Genomic DNA, 16,151 nt, shown 5'->3' on the forward strand with positions numbered 1-16,151 from the left:
TAAGGAGAAACCGCTGTACTTGAGGTTATGGTGAGGTTGTCTTTGGTCAAGCTACAGCCTACTTTATAGCTTTCATTTCAAAGGCTACTTCGTTTGGGGGTTTTCCTGGTTTCTCCAATGGGAAATTAACTCTGTTCCAACAATTCTCCAAAGTACAAAGGAGTTCTTCCTTTGTTTTATCTGTATATCTTCCTGCCCCCCTTTCTAGATGATAAGCTTTCTGTCCACATCTTTCTAACCTTGAGAAATGCTTAGGTCAGTGCATTATCTCCAGTGTTCTCAAAGACTATTTCTTGAATATGTTGACAAGCATGTGTATTCCATGGCAGTGCACATTGGTTGCCTTAGCAGTCCAGGTCACTCCCTCCTTTGTGAGATAACAGTCTCTGCTTGGGGGAAGAGAACAGTCTTCTTCCCTCTTGTGAGAGAACAGTCTCTGCTTGGGGGAATCACTCCTTCCACACCTGTATGCCTCAGGGAAAGGTGAGTAAGCATCAGACTGAGCCAATTAGGGCATTTGATCCCCCTAGCTTCCAGGATTGGTCAGAATTGGGCACATGATCCACACGATCTTAATCAGGCCCAATAATACTATATTCTAAGGCTCTGATTTCTCTTCAGTTGTACAACATGTACAATACTTGAGCCCCTTTCTTTCTGCAAGGAAGGAATTGTCTAAAAATGAAGAAACTCGAAGGAAGCTAAACTGAAATCAGGAGAATGGCCTCTTATTGATCTTTGAGTATCTATTGCTACTATTATCTTAGCTGTCCTTCAGATGGTTTGAGTTGGACTTTCTGGACCTAGAATGCAAAGAACCAAATCACATCAGCCTCATTGTGACCATCATATTATACTCCTAAATACTGGAATCACTTATATGATACTCCATGTTCTTTTTTTTTTTTTTTTTTAAGATTTTATTTATTTCAGAGAGAAAGCAAGGGGAGGAGTGGAGGGAGAGGAAGAAGCAGACTCCCCACTAAGCAGGGAACCTGAACTGAAGCAGGGCTCAATCCCAGGACCCTGAGATCATGACCTGAGCCAAAGGTCAGGCTTAATCGACTGAGCCACCCAGGCGCCACAACACTGTATTCTGTTAAGCCCCTTAAAGAGGGAGACCTTGCCTCTACATCTAGTGATGTATTAACTAGTTCAGTGCCTGGAATATTATGTACCTAATAATCTAAATTCAGGTGATGCTATGGCAATATCAATAATTATTTCTATTTTTAGTTAAACTGATTAAATTGACATATTACCCATAAACCCTGTTACATTCTTTTCACTGATAGTCCTATGACTGAGAGGGTCTTGAAGGGTCATCCAACAATTGCGAAAGGAGAGAGAGAGAGAGAGAGAGAGAGTTAGTTTTCAATCATCTCATAACGATAAACTCTACAACCTTATTCTGTTATATATGCCAATGTGAGCTAATCTTACCACCTGAAAATTGTTCTTTTTATTCCCTATATAGTACATGAAGATTGTAAGTTCTTATACATTCCAAAGTAGGCTTTTTCTCAGTTGAACTGTGTTGCTCCTAGTTATGGAGTCAAAATGGCTCATTAAATGTGCACACCATGTTTCTTGGGCACATCTTTTCTATTCTATATCAACTATAACTATTTTATAGGGATAACATCCTAGTCATCCTTGGAATTACAGCAAAGTAAGACTAACTTTTCTCTCCTTGCATATATCTTTTGTGAATTTGATCCTGGTTTTTACCTCTCTTTTTCCATAGACATAGTGATGTTGATGGTCAAGAACAACCAAGCGTGCATTATGTCTTTAGTTCTCAGTAAAGAGACTAATTTGGACTACTTAACTATGGAGACTTAGAAATATCCATGTCGATTTCATGTTGCCACAGCCAATATCATCTAGCGTATTACCTTTCATGTGGTAGAGGCTCAATAAATACTTGCTGGAGGAACAAATAGAAGGAATCAAGATACGATGGGAGGTTTTTGGTAGTTTTGCAATATTAATGAAGCTGCTTAGCTAATTTTAGACTGTGTTTATTCAACTTGTATTTACTGAGCATCTACTATGTATATATCATAGTGCGATGGGCTTAACAGTGTAAATGACTGGTCGTCAGGAAGTTTCCACTAGATAGGGAAGAATCTGATTTGCTCAACTATAACTAGAATGCCAGGCTGAAAACAGTTTATGCCACGAGAGGGAAAAATGAATAAAATGTGAAGGGAGGGCTCAGGAAAAAAAGATGCTTATTGGGAAATTGTGTGCCATTTATTCCTCAGAGTGCTTCATTTTTCAAGACTGGGCTCCTGACATCTCTCTGTGCAGGTGTGGCTGAATACACAGGCAGAGCATGACCAACAATCCTTTTCTCATAGAATATATTATAAAGATTCTCCTTTGATAGGGGGCTGCAGCTGCTATTTGCCTCTGAGTCGCATTTGGCCCAATGCCTTTGCTCAAAAAGAGCCACCCTGTTTCTATTTGTGGCATAGCAGGCCAGTCTGTCGGCTGCTGTGGGTTCTTGGCAGTCAACAACTTTGCCACATGTTTTTGACATTGTAATTGAGTGTTCCTTTGAAGTGTTGCTCCTGCCCCCTCCCCTTGTGGTTGCCCCACTTCACTTCAGCAGGCAGCAGCTGCTTGACTACTCCACGGCCATCCACTCCCCACACCCATCCCGCCCAGAGGAGTTGTGTTGTGACAGGACAGCTTCAATGCTAGTAGACTGGCTACTTGCCAATATTGTGCGGTTGGTGATCCAGCCTCCTAGGAAACAGACCATGTAGTAGTATTCCTAATGCACATTTTCTAAAGCAATTTAAGGGAAGTTCAAGGGTTGTTTTTAAAGACCTCGGCTGATATTTGGAACCACTGCAAGGTGAGGGAGGCATTTACTCTGTGAATCCTCTGTTTAGTTGGACTTTTTAAACGATAGTTAATCTTGCTCCGTGTAAAACCAAGCTTTGGTTAACTTGTCTCTGACAGAAAACCTCATTGTTTTCTGAAACTGAGTAGGATTTAATCCTCATTTAGTTCTCATTGTGGTGACTGGGTAGGTTAATAGCCAACTCTCTGAGGCAGCCTGCAAGAGTAAACCCCTTATCAAAAACTGGGCTTAGATAATCACAACTGTCTGTGTTTCCTCTGTACTGCTTCACTGAATCACTAACTCACCATACATTTATTGAGCATCTACTGCAAAGGTTCTCATATTTTTCATCTCAGGACCCTTTGACATTCCTAAAAATGACTGCAGACTCAAGAAGCTTTTGCTTATGTGTGTTATTTCTGACAATACTTACTTTGTTAGAAATTAAAACTGGGAATTTTTAAAAGTATTTCTTAGTCTACTTGAAAATGACAATAAGTCAATTATATATGAACATAAATAACTTTTTTGGGGAAAATAACTATATTTTCAAAACAAAAACATTAGCAGTAAGAGTGACATTGCTTTACATTTTTGCAAATGTCTTTAATGTTTGGCTTAATACAGCTGGATTCTTGTTTCTGCTTCCTCATAGAATGTGTTTTGATATATTGCTTGGGTTGAAGTATATGGAAAGGAATCTGGCCTCACACAGATATTAGGAATATTTTTATTACTACTTCATTTTGATAGTACACCAAAACTCAACAAGTGGTGAGCTTAAAGGTTGGTTGCAACATGGAATCTCAAACTGTATCTTGCGCTTCAAATACATCTTTTACTATATGACATTTAGTAACTTCATGTACTGCTCATGTGAAAAATATTGGCCCACTTAGTTATTTAGATCTTCAGATGTTGATACACACAATACACAATATCAAAAACTTATAATTGTTAATATCACCATGATCTCTTAGAAAAATCTTTAAATATAGGAAAGCTATCAAGTATATGGTGGTAAATACAAGTTTTCCAAAATTCTGATTTTGCTTTAATGTTTGAATTTTGCCATTGGCAATAGTAACTGTCAGTTGCTTTCCTTGAAATGACCACCCCACTTTGTTCATTCTTGAGAAAATATGTACTAGATACCTGTCACTTGTTCTTTTAAGTGAAAATGGTATTCTTTTTTTTTTCTTTAAAGATTTTATTTATTTATTTATTTGACAGAGATCACAAGCAGGCAGAGAGGCAGACAGAGAGGGAAGGGGAAGCAGGCTCCCTGCTGAGCAGAGAGCCCGATGCGGGACTCGATCCCAGGACCCTGAGATCATGACCTGAGCCGAAGGCAGAGGTTTTAACACACCGAGCCACCCAGGCACCCCTGAAAATGGTATTCTAAGACAAAAGTGGTGAGTTCAACCTTCAACTGAGCCATGTTAAGTGCTTTGTCTCCAAACAACCATTGTACTACTGTATATAGTGGAAGTAGCTTTATCTGCACTTCTCATTTCATCATGCAGATTATTAAAAAGATGAACACACGAGAGTCAAGTTTCAATAAAAGAAATGATTTTCACTGGCTTATCAAGGGCAGCCCCTAAGTTAGAATGACTTTTTGTTTTAATACAGCTGAGTGACAGCGAAGAATGCAATGATCGCCACTAGAGTTTGAACAAGATTTTGGAAATTCAGAGGGGCCCGCAGACCTCAGTTTGAGAACCTCTTACCTAGGAAAAAAATTTTGACATGGAAACCTGCCTTTAGAAAGTTTTCAATGAGGGTGCCTGGCTGGCTCAGTGGGTTAAGCCTCTGCCTTCGCCTCAGATCATGATCTCAGGGTCCTGGGATTGAGTTCCACATCCACTCTCTGCTCGGCAGGGAGCCTGCTTCCTCCTCTCTCTCTCTCTCTCTCTGCCTGCCTCTCTGCCTACTTGTGATCTCTCTGAGTCAAATAAATAAATAAATAATCTTTTAAAAAAAGTTTTTAATGAGTTAAACCATATGCAGCCATTATTTTTTTTTTTAAAAGACAGACTCTTTTTTTTTTTTTTTAAAGATTTTATTTTATTTATTTGAGAGAGAGAGACGGTGAGAGAGAGAATGAGCGAGGAGAAGGTCAGAGAGCGAAGCAGACTCCCCATGGAGCTGGGAGCCTGATGTGGGACTCGATCCCAGGACTCCAGGATCACGCCCTGAGCCGGAGGCAGTCGTTTAACCAACTGCGCCACCCAGGCGTCCCTGCAGCCATTATTTTTATAGGTCAAAAAATTTGAATATTGGCAATTGCATATCATTCAATTTCTAAAATAAAATATACCTGGTGTGTATGAAGAATCATGTATGATGTGTATCTAAGGAAATGTAAAACTAGTACACAGTGAGCATGAAATGCAGAGTTCTAGAGAGTTTATTAGTCGAAGAGAGACATGTGCTTAGAAACTTTATACATGTAGAACTCTTCCCAAGCAGGGGAAATAGTATAAGCAAAGGTTCAGAAATGGATATAATTGCAAATAAGGGATATTTATGACCTGCATAAGACACAGAGCCCTTTTTCTGAGGCTTAAAAAATAAAGAAATGATACCAGGGTGGAAATTAGCAATTTCAAAGTTCTTTGACTGTCAATCTGATGAAGTTAACTTGGATGTAGAAAAACAAAGGCATAGGATATTATCTATTCGCTCATTCAATACAGTCCGCATGAATTACATGACCACCATGTGCCAGACACTGTATTAGGCTCCGAAGGAGGCCAAGAACTTCTAGTGTAAGCATTGAACCAGATTTGTGCTTTGCCCATAAACAGGTGGTCCTAACATATTATGTGTGTTTAATGTCTTACCAGAATGCAGATGAGCAGTCAATTAATTTATCTTGGGGGCAAAGAGAAAAAAATTGCATGTAAGAGATGACTTGGGATACTGAATGGAAACAGAGGAGTTGGCCAGCTAGAAACAGGGGAAAGCACATGCTGGGGGGAGGAAATTGAATTGGCAAAGGGCAGAGATGTGGGAAAACTTGGCACTGTTTAAAAATGGAGAGCTTTTTTTTTTTTTTTTAATCTGTCAGAACTGTGACTTTTAATTTCACAATAAAAACTATACAAACATGTGCAAACAGGTTTAAAATATAAATCTGACTTGTAACAGACAGACATAGATAATTACATCCTAAGTGGGGTTTTACTAACCCCAAGGTAAGATTGGTCACACTCTTCTCATTCCTCCATTGGTCAATAAGTCTCATTTGTTTCCATGTCTTCTCTACATTTGCTTTTTTAAATGTTAAAGTCCAGAACTTCTGATTTTCACCAGACCATAAGCATTTCTCTCCTCTATTTCCTGAAACTTCTTTTTTTTTTAATATTTTAAACCTATTCTGGTTTTTTTTTCAATTTATTTATTTTCAGAAAAACAGTATTCATTATTTTTTCACCACACCCAGTGCTCCAAAAAAAAAAAATGGAGAGCTTTTCATTATGGTGAGAAGGTAGGAAACACGGAAAATAAGACTGCAACTTTCAGTTGGCTTCAGATAGCAACACCAACTACACTCTACTCTGGTCAGCCTTTGGAGGCTTCTCCTGGAGACTCTGATGAGCTATCCTGGTAGGTCAGAGAATGGTCTAGGGATGGAGCAAATGTAGACTAGAAAACAATTAAAGACTAGGCCAGAGATACTGAGGACTGGAATCCCTGCAGTGCAGCAGGCATGAAAAAAGAGCCAACAGTTTGGGAAATCTTTGAAAGAAGAATTAGTAAAATATGTTAAGTGATTGTGGAGAAGCAAAAGATCATGCAGTGCTTTGTAACTTGATCCACTCAGAGCAGGGAAGTGGCATCGTCAAGACGAGACATCCTGGAGGGAAAGGTCTTCGGGAAAGGAAACAAGCTGGTTTGGGGACATACTGAGTTTCCTACTGGACACTCAGGAGAAAGGTCAGGACTAAAACATAAACTGGGGCGTCATTAGTGTACAACTGATGGGAGCAAAGAATCACTGATGGAGAAAACACACAGGGTGGGAAGAGATAGCGCCAAGCACAGGAATCCTATTCTGGCAGATGTGAAGAGAAACTGGGTACTGAGTGGGGAGGAATGAAGTGAGAAGTCAGGTTCTCCAGAGAAGTGATGGAGGTTGAGATTCGATTGAAAGTGGAGTGAAGAGGGCAGACATGACCATATGGCAGAAAAAAGTCTTTGAGGGCTCCAGTACTACAGTTGAGGGCAACAGTGAGCCAGCTGTCATTAGTTTTGCTGCAGCTGAATGAGAAAGAGAAGGGTTTTCCTATTTTCTCTGCTGGGTATCTCGTTTTTTATGTCCCCCCTCAAGATTTCTGAAGCAGCTAGATGGCCTAGAGCTCAGCAAAATTCTCCAGGAGGTGGCACAGATTTGAGCACTGTGTAGGGCGCAGCAACAGTGTTTTTGTCCCCAGGGGCTGCAGGGCTGCTGGGAAGCTCCTCCCCTCTCACTGTACCCATTTCTGGAGAGCAGAGAAACTCTAGCCTGGGTCTGACTTGGAGTCGCCTTAAAGCTGTAGGGAACACAGAACGCAGAGTCTCCCTCAGGGCAGAAACAAAGCAGCTTCATTGGGAAAGGACATCTCCACAGCCCCTCTGGGTGCTTACGTTCTTGGCTTCTTTTAGGAGCCCTTTGTCCCTATTTCCACCATTGTTATGTCAAGTTAATGTTTCACATTCACCAAGAAATCTACTCTTACTCATCTTTTCTCACAAGGTTCATTCCCATATTCTGCACCTTTTAATATTTTTACCCCTTGATCAGTTGTTAAATATTCTTCTGCTTTTATTACTATGCTTGTCATCCTTATGAATATTAAGAGTTTTTTGCACCCCAAATACCCACTTTCAGCACATCCTTTACCTCTTGTTTTACTCCTACTAAAGATTGGTCAGACTTAAAAATCAGTCAGATGTCTCAATTTTTTCTGTTCACATATATCTGTTTATCCAGACACTATATTAATTGCTGGGGTTATAGTTCAGGACAAGGGAAACATGGTACCAGCCCTCATGGAGCTTGGGGTATAGGTGTAGGAAAAAACATGGAGTTAAGCATTAAGTGTTGTAAGAAAAGGATATGAAGGTCAGAGAAGGCTTCCTCGTGGAAGGGACTTGGAAACTGAGTTTTGAAGCATGAGGAGTTGGCCAGGAAAAGGTGAATCATGCAGAAAAAGAATGGTTCTGGGTATGTTTGAGGAGCTGAAGATGTTCATTATGGCTGGAAGTGGAGTTTGCAGGAGGGGAATGGAGAGAGGATGGGTCTCTATGAGGCTGAGGCTGTGTCTTGGATATTGCATAAGCTTTGTTAAAGAACTCAAACATTATCCTAAGAGTAGTTAGAAGCCATAAAAAATTTTAAAGGTGAGAATGGCATGGTAGTATGTGTAATTTTTATAGCTAGCTGTTTCTAATTATTGAAAAAGCAGCACATGTCTCAGTATCAAAGTGCTCCACAAAGGCAATCACTGTGAACATGGCTTAGTTTTTCAGAGAACTTCTATCTATGCATATACATCTTTTACATGAGTGTGTCCATTTTTTATAGAAGTAAGAGCACATTGTACAACTGTTTTTATCTTTTTCCACCTGATAACATGAAGATTTTTTTCTTATGACTTCATGAAGATCCATCTTACTCTTTTATACTAGAACATAAGATTCCAGAATAGGGGTTTCCATAAACCATTTAGCCAAAACCCAATTAATATTTATATTATTTTCCATTTTTCTTATGGTAAAGATTTCTTCAGCAAGCATCCTTGTTTGTTTATCTAATTTACATACCCATCGATAGTGTAAGATAGAACTCATTTTCCCCACATGCTCCAATTTTTAAATTTTCATATTCTGGTAGGTAGAAAACGATACCTAGTTTTGATGTCCCTCCCCTTTACAATGAGTAAGGTTAAGAATCTTTTCAGATTCTGGGGCGCCTGGGTGGCTCAGTGGGTTAAGCCGCTGCTCAGGTCATGATCTCAGGGTCCTGGGATCGAGTCCCGCATCGGGCTCTCTGCTCAGCAGGGAGCCCGCTTCCCTCTCTCTCTCTCTATGCCTGCCTCTCCGTTTACTTGTGATTTCTCTCTGTCAAATAAATAAATTAAATCTTTAAAAAAAAAAAAAGAATCTTTTCAGATTCTTTTTTTTTCTATATTTTTAAAAAAATTTTTTTAAAAGATTTTATTTATTTATTTGACAGACAGAGATCACAAGTAGGCGGAGAGGCAGGCAGAGAGAGAAGAAGGGAAGCGGGCTCCCTGCTGAGCAGAGTGCCCGATGCGGGGCTCAATTCCAGGACCCTGGGACCATGGGACCATGGGACCATGACCTGAGCCGAAGTCAGAGGATTTAACCCACTGAGCCACCCAGGTGCCCCATCTTTTCAGAGTCTTAAAACTCATTTTACTTTTATGTAAACTGGCTGTTTCTCTCCTCTGCCCGTATTTCTTCTAGATACTTATTTACAAGAATTTGTTATTGATTAGCAACATGAATTCTTTGCTATATGTGTTTCAAATATTTTTCTGAGTTGTGATTTATCTTTTATTTTATTTGGATTTTTTTTCCTGAGTTGATGTTAAAATTTTTTATCTAATTTATCAATCATTTCTCCTATCATTTTTTGTTGTGGAATAATCTTTCTTCCGTATCACAGAGAATGCAGGGGGAATAGATGGATATAGAAAGTTTGTGAAATAGGAGGTAAAAGCCTGTGAACTAAGAGACTGGTTGGACATGGGCGATGGAAGGGATACATTTCTGGGATGATACACCGGTTTCTGGCTTGGGCAGCTGGCTAGATGTTTCCCTGAGATGGAGAATATACCTGGGACAGAATGTATGTGATTGCACAGAGAGAGTAGATGCAAACTCAGTTTGAAGCACATGGAGTTTGAGATGCCTGCACAGAATATGTGAAAATAGATGGATACTCCTTAGCTGGATGGTTCGCAGGGTCCGGAGGTCAGTAGAGAGATAGGTTGGGGTCATCAGCATATTCATGCTGCCTGCAGCCCAGGGAATGGGTGCCACTACCCAGCATGTGGAGAGAGAGACCAAGCGCAGTCCTGAGCTCCGAAAACATACTGGAGACCGGGAAGTAGGGAGGAAACCAGAAGAGGGTGAGGTCTTCGAAGTGAAGGGAAAAGAGCGTATATTTTAGAGTTGAATCGAATGTTGGCTGAGCCTATTCCTCAACAAAGCCAGCTACAGAAGGAAAATGAAATCATTAAAAAAAAAATTAAGTGTTAATATGTGCAGTGAATGTGGATAGTTTATGAGAAAAGGCTTTTTTTAAAGTAATTCCCTTACATTACTGTATTTTATTTATATCTGCCCTATTTAGGCTGTGCAGAACTTGATTTTACAGGTGGCCGTTCTTTTTTTTGTCCTCGCTTTCTTATCCCATCCATCTAACAACATTAATTTGTATGTATGGTGAATCTTTCCCAATTCAGCCAGGTGATTCCACTCCTCTTTACAGATAAATACTTGAGTGAAACATCTCAGATAGAAATTTTGTTTAATATTTCTTAAGGATTATAGTTTCATCCCTATATATCCAGTCAATAACAGATACATTATTTGTTAGTTTAAATCTAAATTATGCTCTTAACAAATATTCTATTCAGCCTTATTTTAAGATGGGGTAGGAAAAATGGATCATAATTAAGACAAAAATATTACATTTTACTCAACTTGAAAATGGAAGCTTAGATCTTTAGTGTTTTGGTTTTACACTAAAAATACCTACTGAATTCTTACTGTTGGTTTCTTTTGCAAAATTGACAATTGAAACTCCTTTTACACAGATGAGTGCCAGATCATAGCAGCTTAATGCTGTGGCGTTCTCCTACTGTAATCAAAATCATGTTAAAAGTAGGTGTAGTACCAGTGTGAACTCCAGACACCTCTTCATTCAAGGAGAGAGAGCGCAGTAAGCAGCAGAGACCAAATTAACTCCATCTCTCTTGTCCTATACTGAATTTCTGTAAATAAGAAATGTACTGATGTTGAATGTTGCCTGACTTCAGAAACTTTTATAATTTGAAATTAGAGACCCCCAGAACTCTTTTGGAAAGTCTTTTAAACCCGGACAACTCCCTGCTGTTATGAAGACTGACAGTGCTTCTGAACTGTAACAAGGAGATTTTATATAAGACTGTTCTTACTAGAACCTGTTTTATATAAGAACATACTTAAAAAGCTAATTTCTTTTCTCCTTTTGCACTGCAATCCACAAAGTGTGACTAATAATAGATTTAAATTTGCTAAGTGCATTCACTCCTTTGTGCCATCATAAAGAGAATCTATTACTGTAAAATTGAGGCTTAGTTCCAAATTGCGCCATTATGAAGTTTTCTTCCAGCAATGTTTTGTCTCTAATACACTTCCCTCATTGTAATTCTATTGCAAACCTGATGTCTAGCATCAAGTCTCACAATAATTATTTTAAATTGCTACTAGGAACAGTAGTCCTGGTGGGATATATTACTACCATTCTAACAAGATGAATTTCAATGCACTTGTAACCGTATTATAGTATATTATGAAAGAAAAAAAAATCTTTGAGTTTTATATCTATGGACATGCATGTAACACAAGAAATAATTTTTATAAACTTCAAAATACTTTATGTTGAACTTCTGTTTAAATTAATTATAAGTCACAAGAACAAATTGGATATCTAACTTTATGACCCATTAATAGCATGTTGAGTGACTTGAAATGAATAATTATAAGTATGAAAATACTAATAATGCCTGTGCTTAGAATAATTATACATGATAATATATATATATCTGATAGATTTTAAAGACAGCCTAAATGAGACAACAACAGAAGAAAGGTACCAGGAAACCATTAAAAATGACACTTACATAAAACTTTATTCTTAATTATCCCCAAGGTTTAGGGGTCATTTAAGTAAATGAACTACCCAAAAGGTGTGTTTAAAATAATTTATTGTGTAATAGAAGCTTCAAGCAAGTCATGTTCAGCAGTTTCAAACACTGGGTCATTAGTTTGCTGATATATTATCAATGGGAATACTAGTGGAGATCAACATGGAAAGCACTGGACAACATTTTAAGTCACACTGAAACGTAGGTGATTTTTCTAACAGTAATGCTACAAAACACATTGTGTGTTTCATGCGTGATTTCACATCCTCCTGAGGGCATTCTAAATTCACCTTATTAATCAGTTGCCTACAGACTTGCAAATACTTAATTGAGAAGATGATCACTTTTGATATATTAAAAGAATGAATCTTGAATTGGGGGCACAACAAAATTATCATGAAGAAACAGCAGAGCCAAGCTTCTGTTACAGATAAAATGATTGTAAGATGATAGTCTGAAATCAAAAGCTAGTCCAATTATAATAATTTAAACATGTCAGCACATTAAGTTTAGAAGAAACTCCAAGAATCCATTCTTTATCTGTAGGAATTCCATTTAAAAATGTCCACATACACCCCAATGAAAATCACGTAGCTCCATAATGAAATTTAGAGTTCCTCCCTGGAGTTGACCAAATGGGAAAAGTATATCTACATACGTTACTAAAAAGGGCAGCTGAATTTAAAGGGACAATTTGGCAATTTTTACCTTAAATAATAATGGAGTGACCTATATCACGCACCAGCCAGCATGGAGCTACCGATTGAGTATGGCCTTGTATTTATAATAAAGTAGTCCATTGTTACACAGTAACAACCGTTCTGTAGCATTTCTAGCAGGAAGAAAAACCTGGAAATATATCCGTATTTTCTGGGCATTACTTTTAGAAACTTAAGAAAGCTATCTTCTATTAGGTCACCTCTCACACTTTTGATATTGTTCTGTAGCTTAGTTACAATCAGTGGTCACTGATCTACACCTGAAATCATATACAGTTGTTTGGGAAACACTGCTATTTGCCAGTAGACGTGTAATTATCTTGCATTTGTTCCTGTATTTGTATTATATATAAGCTTACATTATTTTAAATATGCTATGTTATTACTGGAAAAAAAACATAACCCCAGGCAAAAATGTCCATTGTTAACAATGTTTTTGGTCACAGATCTGTTCTCCAAGCTGCCAAATGTAATTGCATTATGATATTGGCAACTGCCTTCATAGAACTAAGTATAAGATTTCACCCCACACTTTCAGGTTGGAGGGAAAAAAAAAAGTCCAAGTTAATAGAAACATGATTAGAAACAGAAGGTGTCTTGGCTCTCAATTTTGTTAATCAAGGGGAAAAAAACAAAACAAAACCTCATAAACCTTTTACAATTTTCCACCAATACCCTGCCGTTCCCTTTTTGAATTAAAAGCTTTTTTTTTTTTTGTGAGATCCTAAAAGAACCAGTTGTCCAGAAGAGCATATTAAATTAATGTTTCCCCAAGAGCATGACTAAAAAAATATGCTGATCCTGTGCTTATCAATGCCTTCTGAAATCAGTACTGATTTTTAAAGGAGGATAAAGAAAGCTGTCATTTTTAATATCACACACATGTTCCCATTCCCTTACTTTCCTGACAATAGAATTTTGAATTAACTCCTGCAATGTTGTGTTGCATTTTCACCAACAATTCATTTCATGATTGGAAATGTATTCTCCCAGCCTCCAGGTGAAATTGATTTGAGGGAGTTATATAATACATGGAAGTTCTCCAAAAGAAAGGAACCACATACCAACTAGCCCGAATCCAAAAATCTTAACGGGCTAAGAATTCCTGATCCAGATTTCCCAAACTTGTATGGTCATGAGTCACCTGGATTACCTGTTAAGCTATACATTCCCGGCGCCCTTCCCAAGCAATTATGTTTGCATAAACCTGGAATGGGGACTGAGAATCTGTCATTTTTCAGTCACCTGAGATGCACTGAGAAACATCTGACTTTCGTCAAATCCAGCCTTTTGGATTTAAGGCAATTAGGAGTACAAAACAAAAACAGGAACAAAAATGGCACAAATGTACATAGAGCAAATGCTTGATCATCTCATCCTGTGTCAGTGTTTGTGCGTCTGATTGGGATATTTGGGTTTAAAAATAGGTTTCCTGTTTTAAAAGACAGGTTGGCTAAGCATAGCGTGTGTGTGAAGTGATGTGTTTGATTGACAATGAATAAAAATAGTTATTTCACATCATCATCTAGAGGCACCTAGTAAAGAGATCACAAACCTGGAAAGGACCCCAGGATTTCTCATCTAGTGCTTGACTTCCTAGGAAGAATCACACCTAAATATCTTAAGGAAAGGCATTTCTCTCACTATCTCTATTAATCTCTCCCACTGCTTCAGTATGGAAATAGTGTAAACTTTTGTAGCTGCCATTTGTGTCTCTTTCTTTTCCCTTGTTAGAAATAAAATATAGCATTTTTTTCATTGAGTATGCCACTAATTCATAAAGCATTTAAATTGAACTATATATATATATATATATATAGATAACTTTTTATTACAAAGATGACTATTCTTAAAAGCAAACACAAGCTGAAGAGTAGGGTAGCGGTTCATACTCTTTTTTTTTTTGATACAGGAACTGCTTTGAAGTTCTAAGAAGAGCTCTTTGCCTAGAAACAGGCAACATATGCATATACCTCAAAAATTTGCATATACTTTCAGGAGGTTCATGGACCCTGGAAGCCTCATAGGTTAATAAACACTAATCTGGTGGGAAGAAACCATCCCTGAAATACTGGTGCTCAGTACATTTTCTCATACATTAAAGTGGGTAAATTATCATCAAAGCTCTGATGGTATAAAGCACTAATTCATTAATACTATTTTAAAAGTCAGAAGATGAAAATTGAACTATATTGACCATGTAATTATTCTGTAAATCTGTGTAGCATGAAAGTGAGTGCCATATTTCACCTGAGAATAAGCCCTAAATGATTTTAATTTTTTCTAGTTTTTAACACAATTGAGCAATGAATTTATATTTTCTAATAATTTTGTACAGGATTTTTTTTTTTTTTAAAGAGAGTGACTACTAACCACTACAGGAGTTAGTGATCAGACCATAGGCTAGAGAAGGCTGTTTAAAGAATTCCAATACCCAGAGATTTAATGATAGAGATTTAATGAACAGGAAGGAGGTGACTATTAAAATGAAAAAACTTGGATTGGCCCATGTCCAGGGAACATGTATATTATACCTCAGTTTGGTGCTGTCTGCCATTTCCTTCTTGGAGTACATGGATGTTAAGACCTATTTCTCAAATGGCTCTTCCTTTAACAAAGCAACCCCAAGACTTCTTGACTCGATCCTTTACTAAAAGAATCAAATCTAGATCAGTTACTGGAGGGGGAAATATCTTTATAGGCCTACTTTAATTTCTGAAACTTTCTAAAAAATAACTTTTAAATAAGATCACTTCGTGGGGGCACCTGGGTGGCTCAGTCAATTAAACCTCAGACTTCTGATTTCAGCTCAGGTCATCATCTCAGAGTAGTGAGGTAGAGCCCCACTTGAGGCTCCCCACTGGGCATGAGCCTGCTTGGGATTCTCTCTCTCCCTCTCCCCTCACCCCAACTCATGCATGTGTGAGCATTCTCAAAAAAAGAATCACTTCAGGCATGAGAAGAATATACTTTTTAAAACTTCTTAGGAGTAATCATTTTATAAAATGAAAAATGTGTTTACTGTCCTTCCTCACTTCACCTTCCTGTGTTTTGTTTTGTTTTGTTTTTTTCTCTTCTTTAATACTGAGCAAGTAATTTTCTCAGAGTCATTTTCTCATTGACGGGGTCCTGTTGCGCTGCTCCCTCCCATAGCTGCATCAAGCTGCCTCTTCAACCCTGCTGTTGAAGCATTCTACTCTTTGCAAACATTTCTCTTTAGTGCTTTGTCTCTATAGGTCCTCTCCAGGCTTGGTATCCAGGATATATGTTAGGTTTGCCCATAATACATTAAACTAGAATTGCTCTAATTGTAGAGGCCCAGGAGGAAAAATCCTGCCCACCATCATGAAGGTTTTCTCACCTCCTATTTTGCCATTCCCATAGGATATGAAGTCATACTCTCCTCCTCCAATCAAATGCCATTGTCATGAATAAATATCTCTTAATTCCTGCTACGGATTCAAAGAGCTGTGTTAGACCTGGTCTACTCCCTGTGCATGCTATCTAGTTGGGAAGTTAGAGCATGCAAAAAAAAAAAAAAAGTGATTAATAACAGTATGAGGTAGCAGAGACTAAAGTGATACATGACACCCTCTAATTTATCTGTTCAACAAACCCAAATTTCCATACATTTATGTTGCT

The 16,151-nt window shown here is 38.0% G+C and overlaps 1 protein-coding gene across 2 annotated transcripts in view; it reads left to right on the forward strand.

Annotated features, from left to right (window-relative positions):
* The window catches only part of KIAA0825 (KIAA0825 ortholog), a 407,113-nt gene that overhangs the window by 302,079 nt on the left and 88,883 nt on the right, over window positions 1-16,151 (forward strand). The gene's annotated exons all lie outside the window — the stretch shown is intronic.

This window comes from Neovison vison, chromosome 1 (genome assembly GCF_020171115.1).
Source record: "Neovison vison isolate M4711 chromosome 1, ASM_NN_V1, whole genome shotgun sequence".
Lineage (NCBI taxonomy): Eukaryota > Metazoa > Chordata > Mammalia > Carnivora > Mustelidae > Neogale > Neogale vison.